Raw genomic sequence first — 7,871 nt, forward strand, 5'->3', positions numbered from 1 at the left:
GGGACTCTCAATTGAAGGCAGGTGTGGTCTATTTGCCTTTGATTGAGAGTCCCATATATTAGGGTGTGTTTGTGTTTGTCATTTGTGGGAGATTGTTTCTTGTCTAGCGTATGTGAGCCTGAGAAGACTGTCTGTAAATCGTGAGTTCGTTTTGTTATTTTGTATGTTCATTTTGAGTTTATTAAATGTTCAAGATGAACAATCTCAATCCTGCTGCATATTGGTCCTCCTTTTCCGACGATGATTTCACCATATCGTCTGACGACTTGGGACCAGATTGTGGCCGGAGAGGGCCCATGGAGAAAGGCTGGTAAGGACCGGGAACGTTACCGAGGAACACGACTGGCGTTGAAGCACGAGAGGCACCCCCAAGACATTTTTTTTGGGGGGGCACACGGGTAGTTTGGCTAGGCCAAGGAAGAGCCAGAAGCCAGCTACCCGTGATTATATGGAGGAGCGTATGAGGTGGAGGGCGCCATGTTTCGCGGAAGAGCGCACAATCTCGCCCATACGCACGCACAGTCCGGTGCGAGTTATTCCAGCCCCTCGCAGGTGCCGTGCTAGAGTGGGCATCCAGCCTGGTAGGAGGATGCCTGCGCAGCGCATCTTGTCGCCGGTACGCCTCCTAGGACCAGGCTACCCAACTCCTACTCTACGCACGGCAACCATCAGGCTCCTGCACAGCCCAGTCCGCCCTGTACGAGCACCCCGCTCGTACAGGGCTACTAGTTCCATCCAGCCAGGACGGGTTGTGCAGGAGGTAAGATCAAGACCGCCTGTGCGCCTCCATAGCCCGGTGTTTCCAGTTCCTGTCTCTCGTGCGGACCCGGAAGTGCGTCAGCCCAGTCCGACTCATCCTGTTCCCGCTCCCTGCACTAGCCTGGAGGTGCGTGTTCCCAGTCTGGCACATCCAGTACCAGCACCACGCACCAGGCTTCAAGTGCATCATCTCAGTCAGGAGTCGCCAGAGCTGCCCGTCAGTCAGGAGTCGCCAGAGCTGCCTGTCAGTCAGGAGTCGCCAGAGCTGCCCGTCAGTCAAGAGTCGCCAGAGCTGCCCGTCAGTCAAGAGTCGCCAGAGCTGCCCGTCAGTCAAGAGTCGCCAGAGCCGCCCGTCAGTCAAGAGTCGCCAGAGCCGCCCGTCAGTCAAGAGTCGCCAGAGCCGCCCGTCAGTCAGGAGACGCCAGAGTCGCCCGTCAGTCAGAAGCTGCCAGAGCCGCCCGCCAGTCAGGAGCTGCCAGAGCCACCCACTAGTCAGGAGCTGCCAGAGTGGCCAGACTGCCCAGAGATGCCAGAGTGGCCAGACTGCCCGGAGATGCCAGAGTGGCCAGACTGCCCGGAGATGCCAGAGTGGCCAGACTGCCCGGAGATGCCAGAGTGGCCAGACTGCCCGGAGATGCCAGAGTGGCCAGACTGCCCGGAGCTGCCAGAGTGGCCAGACTGCCCGGAGCTGCCAGAGTGGCCCGACTGCCCGGAGCTGCCGGAGTGGCCCGACTGCCCACCGGGTCTGCCAGAGGGGCCCGACTGCCCTCCGGGTCTGCCAGAGGGGCCCGACAGCCCTCCGGGTCTGCCAGAGTGGCCCGACTGCCCTCCGGATCTGCCAGAGTGGCCCGACTGCCCTCCGGGTCTGCTAGAGTGGCCCGACTGCCCTCCGGGTCTGCCAGAGTGGCCCGACTGCCCTCCGGGTCTGCCAGAGTGGCCCGACTGTCCTCCGGCCCAGCCCGAGTGGCCCGTCTGCCCGGAGCTGCCGGGGTGGACCGTCTGCCCGGAACTGCCAGAACCGGAGCCACCTCCAGATATAGGTGGGTTGGGGAGGGGGGGTATAGCACAGTGCCGTCGTTGATGGCAGCCACCCTCCCTTCCCTCCCTTTAGTTTAGGGGGATTTTTTGTTGTTGTTTGTTTTTTTTGTTTTTTTCTTGAGGTGCTTCCGGGGTTAGCACCTTTGGGGGGGGGGGGTACTGTCACGTCCTGGCCAGTATAAGGGTTAATTGTCATTGTAGTTTGGTCAGGACATGGCAGAGGGTATTTGGTTTATGTGGTTCGGGGTGGTGTTTTTGTAGTAAGGGCATTTGATTTAAGTATTCCGGGGTTTTTGGGCACTGTTTGAGATTCATGTAATTCTATGTTTAGTCTAGGTAGTCTGGTTCTATGTTTAGTTAATTGGGGTGGGACTCTCAATTGAAGGCAGGTGTGGTCTATTTGCCTTTGATTGAGAGTCCCATATATTAGGGTGTGTTTGTGTTTGTCATTTGTGGGAGATTGTTTCTTGTCTAGCGTATGTGAGCCTGAGAAGACTGTCTGTAAATCGTGAGTTCGTTTTGTTATTTTGTATGTTCATTTTGAGTTTATTAAATGTTCAAGATGAACAATCTCAATCCTGCTGCATATTGGTCCTCCTTTTCCGACGATGATTTCGCCATATCGTCTGACGACAAAGAAAGCTGTGACACTGAATACTTACGTAAATGTGGTATTTCTGTTTTTTATTTTGAATACATTTGAAAAAAATTCTAAAAACCTGTGTTTGCTTTGTCATCATCGGGTACTGTGTGAAGATTGATGAGGGGGGAAAAAAAATTACGTAACAAAAATGTGGGGTCTGAATACTTTCCAAATGCACTGTATTTACCCATTTAAGCAGGTGTAACTTCTCTCTCTGTGTCTGTTGACATCTTGACACCGTATCTGCTTCTTCTCACTGTCTGCTCACCTATGCTCTCTATTTAGGCTGTTGGCCTAATGCCACTGTGACACGGGAAGAAAGAGAGTGAGAGAGAGTCAGAGTGCTGCTGGCATTTTCCTAGTGCCCAAACACATGTGCTTGTAGTAAATGTGTATACACTGAGCTCTTCCCTCCATAGTCTGGAGCCCTGTCCTTCAAAGCTCAAAAGTCCCAGGCTCTACAGTAGTAGAATATACTATGAATGAACTCGGCTGCTGCTCTGCTGCTGAACAGTCAGAAACCTGACCCTAGGCAACAGCAGAGACTAGGGCCTAGTTTCAATAACAAACTATTTTGGAAACTTTGATAAGGGAAAAAAAAATCTGGCGTGGGTTGTCTTCAGACAGACAACTCTCCTAACAAATCACAAGGCAGACATGCCAGAACGGCGTTATTGGAAACCAAAGTTTGCAGGCAAAACCTTTACAGTGGTTTTAGTGAAAGCAGTTGATCCAAACTAGCTCATTGCAAAATGCACTTCTTAAAATTACCTCTGATCTCTATTTTGCTAGCTACTATTTTATTCAAGCGGATAAGGTAGTGAATAAGGTAGTGAATTAGGCAGTGACACAGTTCCTCTATGCCAAAAGAGTCTGTTATTGAAACCAGACCCTAGTCACAGCTGTTGACTAGGGCCTTGTTTTCAAAACTAGCTGAACAGCATCTCTAGTCTATGTCACTATGTTTTTGTGGTAAAGGAGCCATTTGCATACCGGAGAGCACATTTCTGTGCAAACCGATAGGCCCAAATCAAATCAAATTTTATTTGTTACATGCACCGAATACAACAGGGGTAGACCTTATTGTGAAATGCTTACTTACAAGCCCTTTTCCAATAATGCAGTTAAAGAAATAGAGTTAAGAAAATACTTACTGAATAAACAAATGAAAAAAAAAAGTAACACAAGATAGTTACATAACAATAACGCTGTAGGTAGTTTAGTGGTTAGAGCGTTGGACTAACAACCGAAAGGTTGCAAGATTGAATCCCCGAGCTGACAAGGTAAAAATCTGTCATTCTGCCCCTGTTCAAGGCAGTTAACCCACTGTTCCTAAGCTGTCATTGAAAATAAGAATTTGTTCTTAACTGACTTGCCTAGTTAAATAAAGGTAAAATAAAATATACAGGGTACCGTACCAAGTCAATGTGTGGGGGTACAGGTTAGTTGAGGTAATTTGTAAAGTGACTATGCACAGATAATAAACAGTGAGTAGCAGCAGTGTAAAAACAAAGGGGGGGGGGTCAATGTAAATAGTCCAGTGGCTATTTGATAAATTTTTCAGCAGTCTTATGGCTTGGGGGTAGAAGCTGTTAAGGATCCTTTTGGTCCTAGACTTGGCGCTCCAGTACCGCTTGCCGTGCGGTAGCAGAGAGAACAGTCTATAACTTGGGTGACTGGAGTCTTTGACCATGTTTTGAGCTTTCGTCTGACACCGCCTAGTATATAGGTCCTGGATGTCAGGAAGCTTGGCCCCAGTGATGTACTGGGCCGTACGCACTACACTCTGTCGTGCCTTGTGGTCGGAGGCCCAGCAGTTGCCATACCAGGCGGTGATGCAACCAGTCGGGATGCTCTTGATGGTGCAGCTGTAGAACCTTTTGAGGATCTGAGTACCCATGCCAAATATTTTCAGTCTCCTGAGGAGGAATAGGCGTTGCGTGCCCTCTTCACGACTGTCTTGGTGTGTTTCGACCATGACAGTTCATTGGTGATGTGGACACCAAGGAATTTGAAGCTCTCAACCTGCTCCACTGCAGCCCCGTCGATGAAAATGGGGGCGTGCTCAGTCCTCCTTTTCCAGTAGTCCACAATCATCTCCTTTGTCTTGATCACGTTGAGGGAGTAGTTGTTATCCTGGCACCACACTGCCAGGTCTCTGACCTCCTCCCTATAGGCTGTCTCATCGTTGTCGATGATCAGTCCTACCATTGTTGTGTCGTCTGCGAACTTAATGATGGTGTTGTAGTCGTGCTTGGCCTTGCAGTCATGGGTGAACAGGGAGTACAGGAGGGGACTGACCACGCATCCCTGAGGGGCCCCCGTGTTGAGGATCAGCGTGGCAGTTGTTTTGTTACCTACCCTTACCACCTGGGGGCGGCCCTTCAGGAAGTCAAGGATCCAGTTGCGTAGGGAGGTGTTTAGTCCCAGGGTCCTTAGCTTAGTGATGAGCTTACAGGGCACTATGGTGTTGAACGCTGAGCTGTAGTCAATGAATAGCATTCTCACATAGGTGTTCCTTTTGTCCAGGTGGGAAAGGGCAGTGTTGAGTGCAATAGAGATTGCATCATCTGTGGATCTGTTGGGGTGGTATGTAAATTAGAGTGGGTCTAGGGTTTCTGGGATAATGGTGTTGATGTGAGCCATGACCAGCCTTTCAAAGAACTTCATGGGTACAGATGTGAGTGCTACGGGTCGGTAGTCATTTAGGAAAGTTACCTTGGTGTTCTTGGGCACAGGGACAATGATGGTCTGCTTGAAACATATTGGTATTACAGACTTGGTCAGGAACAGGTTGAAAATGTCAGTGAAGTTGGTCAACGCATGCTCGGAATACACATCCTGGTAATCCGTCTGGCCCTGTGGCCATGTGATTGTTGACCTGTTTAAAGGTCTTACTCAAATCGGCTACGGAGAGCGTGATCACACAGTCCTCCAGAACAGCTGATGCTCTCATGCATGCTTCAGTGTTACTTGCCTCGAAGCGAGCATAGAAGTCATTTAGCTCGTCTGGTAGGCTCGTGTCACTGGGAAGCTCGCGGCGGTGCTTCCCTTTGTAGTCCGTAATAATTTGCAAGCCCTGCCACTTCCGACGAGTGCCGGAGCCGGTGTAGTACAATTCAATCTTAGTCCTGTATTGAGGCCTTCCCTGTTTGATGGTTTGTCAGAGGACATAGCGGGATTTCTTATAAGCGTCCGGGTCAGAGACCCTCTCCTTGAAAGCGGCAGCTCTACCCTTTAGCTCCGTGCAGATGTGGCCTGTAATCCATGGCTTCTGGTTGGGGTATGTACATACGGTCACTGTGGGGACGACGTCATCGATGCACTTATTGATGAAGCCAGTGACTGATGTAGTGTTCGCCTCAATGCCATCGGAAGAATCCCAGAACATATTCCAGTCTGTGCTAGCAAAACAGTACTGTAGCTTAGCATCTGCGTCATCTGACCACTTCCGTAATGAGCAAGTCACTGGCACTTCCTGCTTTAGTTTTTGCTTGTAAGCAGGAATCAGGAGGATTGAGTTATGGTCAGATTTTCCAAATGGTGTCACGCCCTGATCTGTTTCACCTGTCCTTATGCTTGTCTCCACCCCCCTCCAGGTGTCACCCATCTTCCCCATTATTCCCTGTGTCTTTATACCTGTGTTTTCTGTCTGTCTGTTGCCAGTTTGTCTTGTTTGTTCACGTCTACCAGCGGTTTGTCTCAGCTCCTGTTTTTCCTTAGTCTCTCTTTTTCTCGTCCTCCTGATTTTTGACCTTTGCCTGTCCTGGCCCTGTACCAGCCTGCCTGACCACTGCCTGTCTCTGACCCTGAGCCTGCCTGCCGTCCTGTACCTTTGCTCCACCTCTGGATTACCGACCTCTGCCTGACCTGACTCTGAGCCTGCCTGCCGTCCTGTACCTTGGCCTCTGCTCTGGATTATCAACCCCTGCCTGCCTTGACCTGTCGTTTGCCTGCCCCTGTGGTTACAATAAACATTGTTACTTCACACAGTCTGCACTTGGGTCTTACCTTGATACCTGATAAATGGAGGGCGAGGGAGAGCTTTGTACACGTCTCTGTGTGTTGATGGAAACCGCATGCAAACCTGCATGCAAACCGACAGACATTCAAAGATTCACACAGATACAAAGATACATCACAAGCCAATGTATTTGAATAAGAAATAGTAACCATATGTATGTACCATATGTACGTACATTCAGAGGTACAAGGTAAAAACAATATACTCATTGTCTGATATGGGAGGAGAGGGTTGGTTTAGCATGGATAATAGCAGCTCATTGTCGTCAGTCTGCTACAGTAAGATGATAGCCTCTGGCAAATCTATTCTCATGTAGTTTCTTCTACTCTGAGAATTCCCCATTCTGAACCTGCCTGTCTGGTTATGACACAATAACACCATGAGGAGAGAGACAGTGAGAGGGAGAGAGAGAAGGGATGGAGAAAGAGAGCAAGAGAGGGAGAAAGAGAGTTGGTAGAGTACAGAGAGGGTAACAGGTGTCCCTAGGGATAGTGTCTTGGAGAAGCCTTGAGGTTACAGGGAGCATCAAAATGAAACCATGATCTCTGTCAAGAATATCTTTATCAAGAATGGGTGTCCTAATCAATTCAGATGATACCCTCACTAAGTATATAACAGCTAAATATTATTCAGAAAGAGTTCCACAGAAACTCAGCTTACACCATTCTCACACTTTGAACCCATCTCAACAGACTGTAAACTCAATTCCGGTTAACTGACATTGGACAAATACTACACTGAAATAGGACGTGGATGGAATTCTTCTCTTAGAATGCCTAGTCACTAACACTCTGAGGAAATAATCACCCTTGAGCAGGAAGAGCCAGCTTTAACTGAAAGTGTTTATACTTTACTACTCTATGACAGCAATCCTGATTCTGGATTGCTAATCAACTTGTTAGTGAGAAAAAGTGACAATGTGTTATAAATAGGGATAGTTTGGGTGTTTTTTATATGGATCACAACAATCAGAACAACAAGGCAAAATATGCAAGCTCTGTAGACCTGCTGTCATGATGTGAACAAAAAATATGCTTCCATGGTCAAACATAAAAATACAATAAACAACCCAATTTAATTTGATGGGACCAATTTTGAGACACAGTCTGTGTCTGTCTAGCCATGGTAAACAGTGGTGTGAAGTGAAGTTGTCGTTGTTGTTTTACAGTGGTTGTCTCCAATCCTGTGATGTATGACGCTCTCAGGTAGACTTCTACCGGTTTCTTCTCGTGGTTGGGTTAGGTGAAAGGGCTGGGGGGTAGAAATGGATCAGCTACATAGACAGCACCCACATACAGAAAGTGTATTTGGGTATGTGTGTGTGTTTCATAGGAACTGAACAAGTTCTGTCGAAACCATCATCACTTTTGTGCAGAAGAATAGACAGATGTCCTGAAGGCAAAATCC

This window comes from Salmo trutta, chromosome 3 (assembly GCF_901001165.1).
Source record: "Salmo trutta chromosome 3, fSalTru1.1, whole genome shotgun sequence".
In the NCBI taxonomy this organism is placed as follows: Eukaryota; Metazoa; Chordata; class Actinopteri; order Salmoniformes; family Salmonidae; genus Salmo; species Salmo trutta.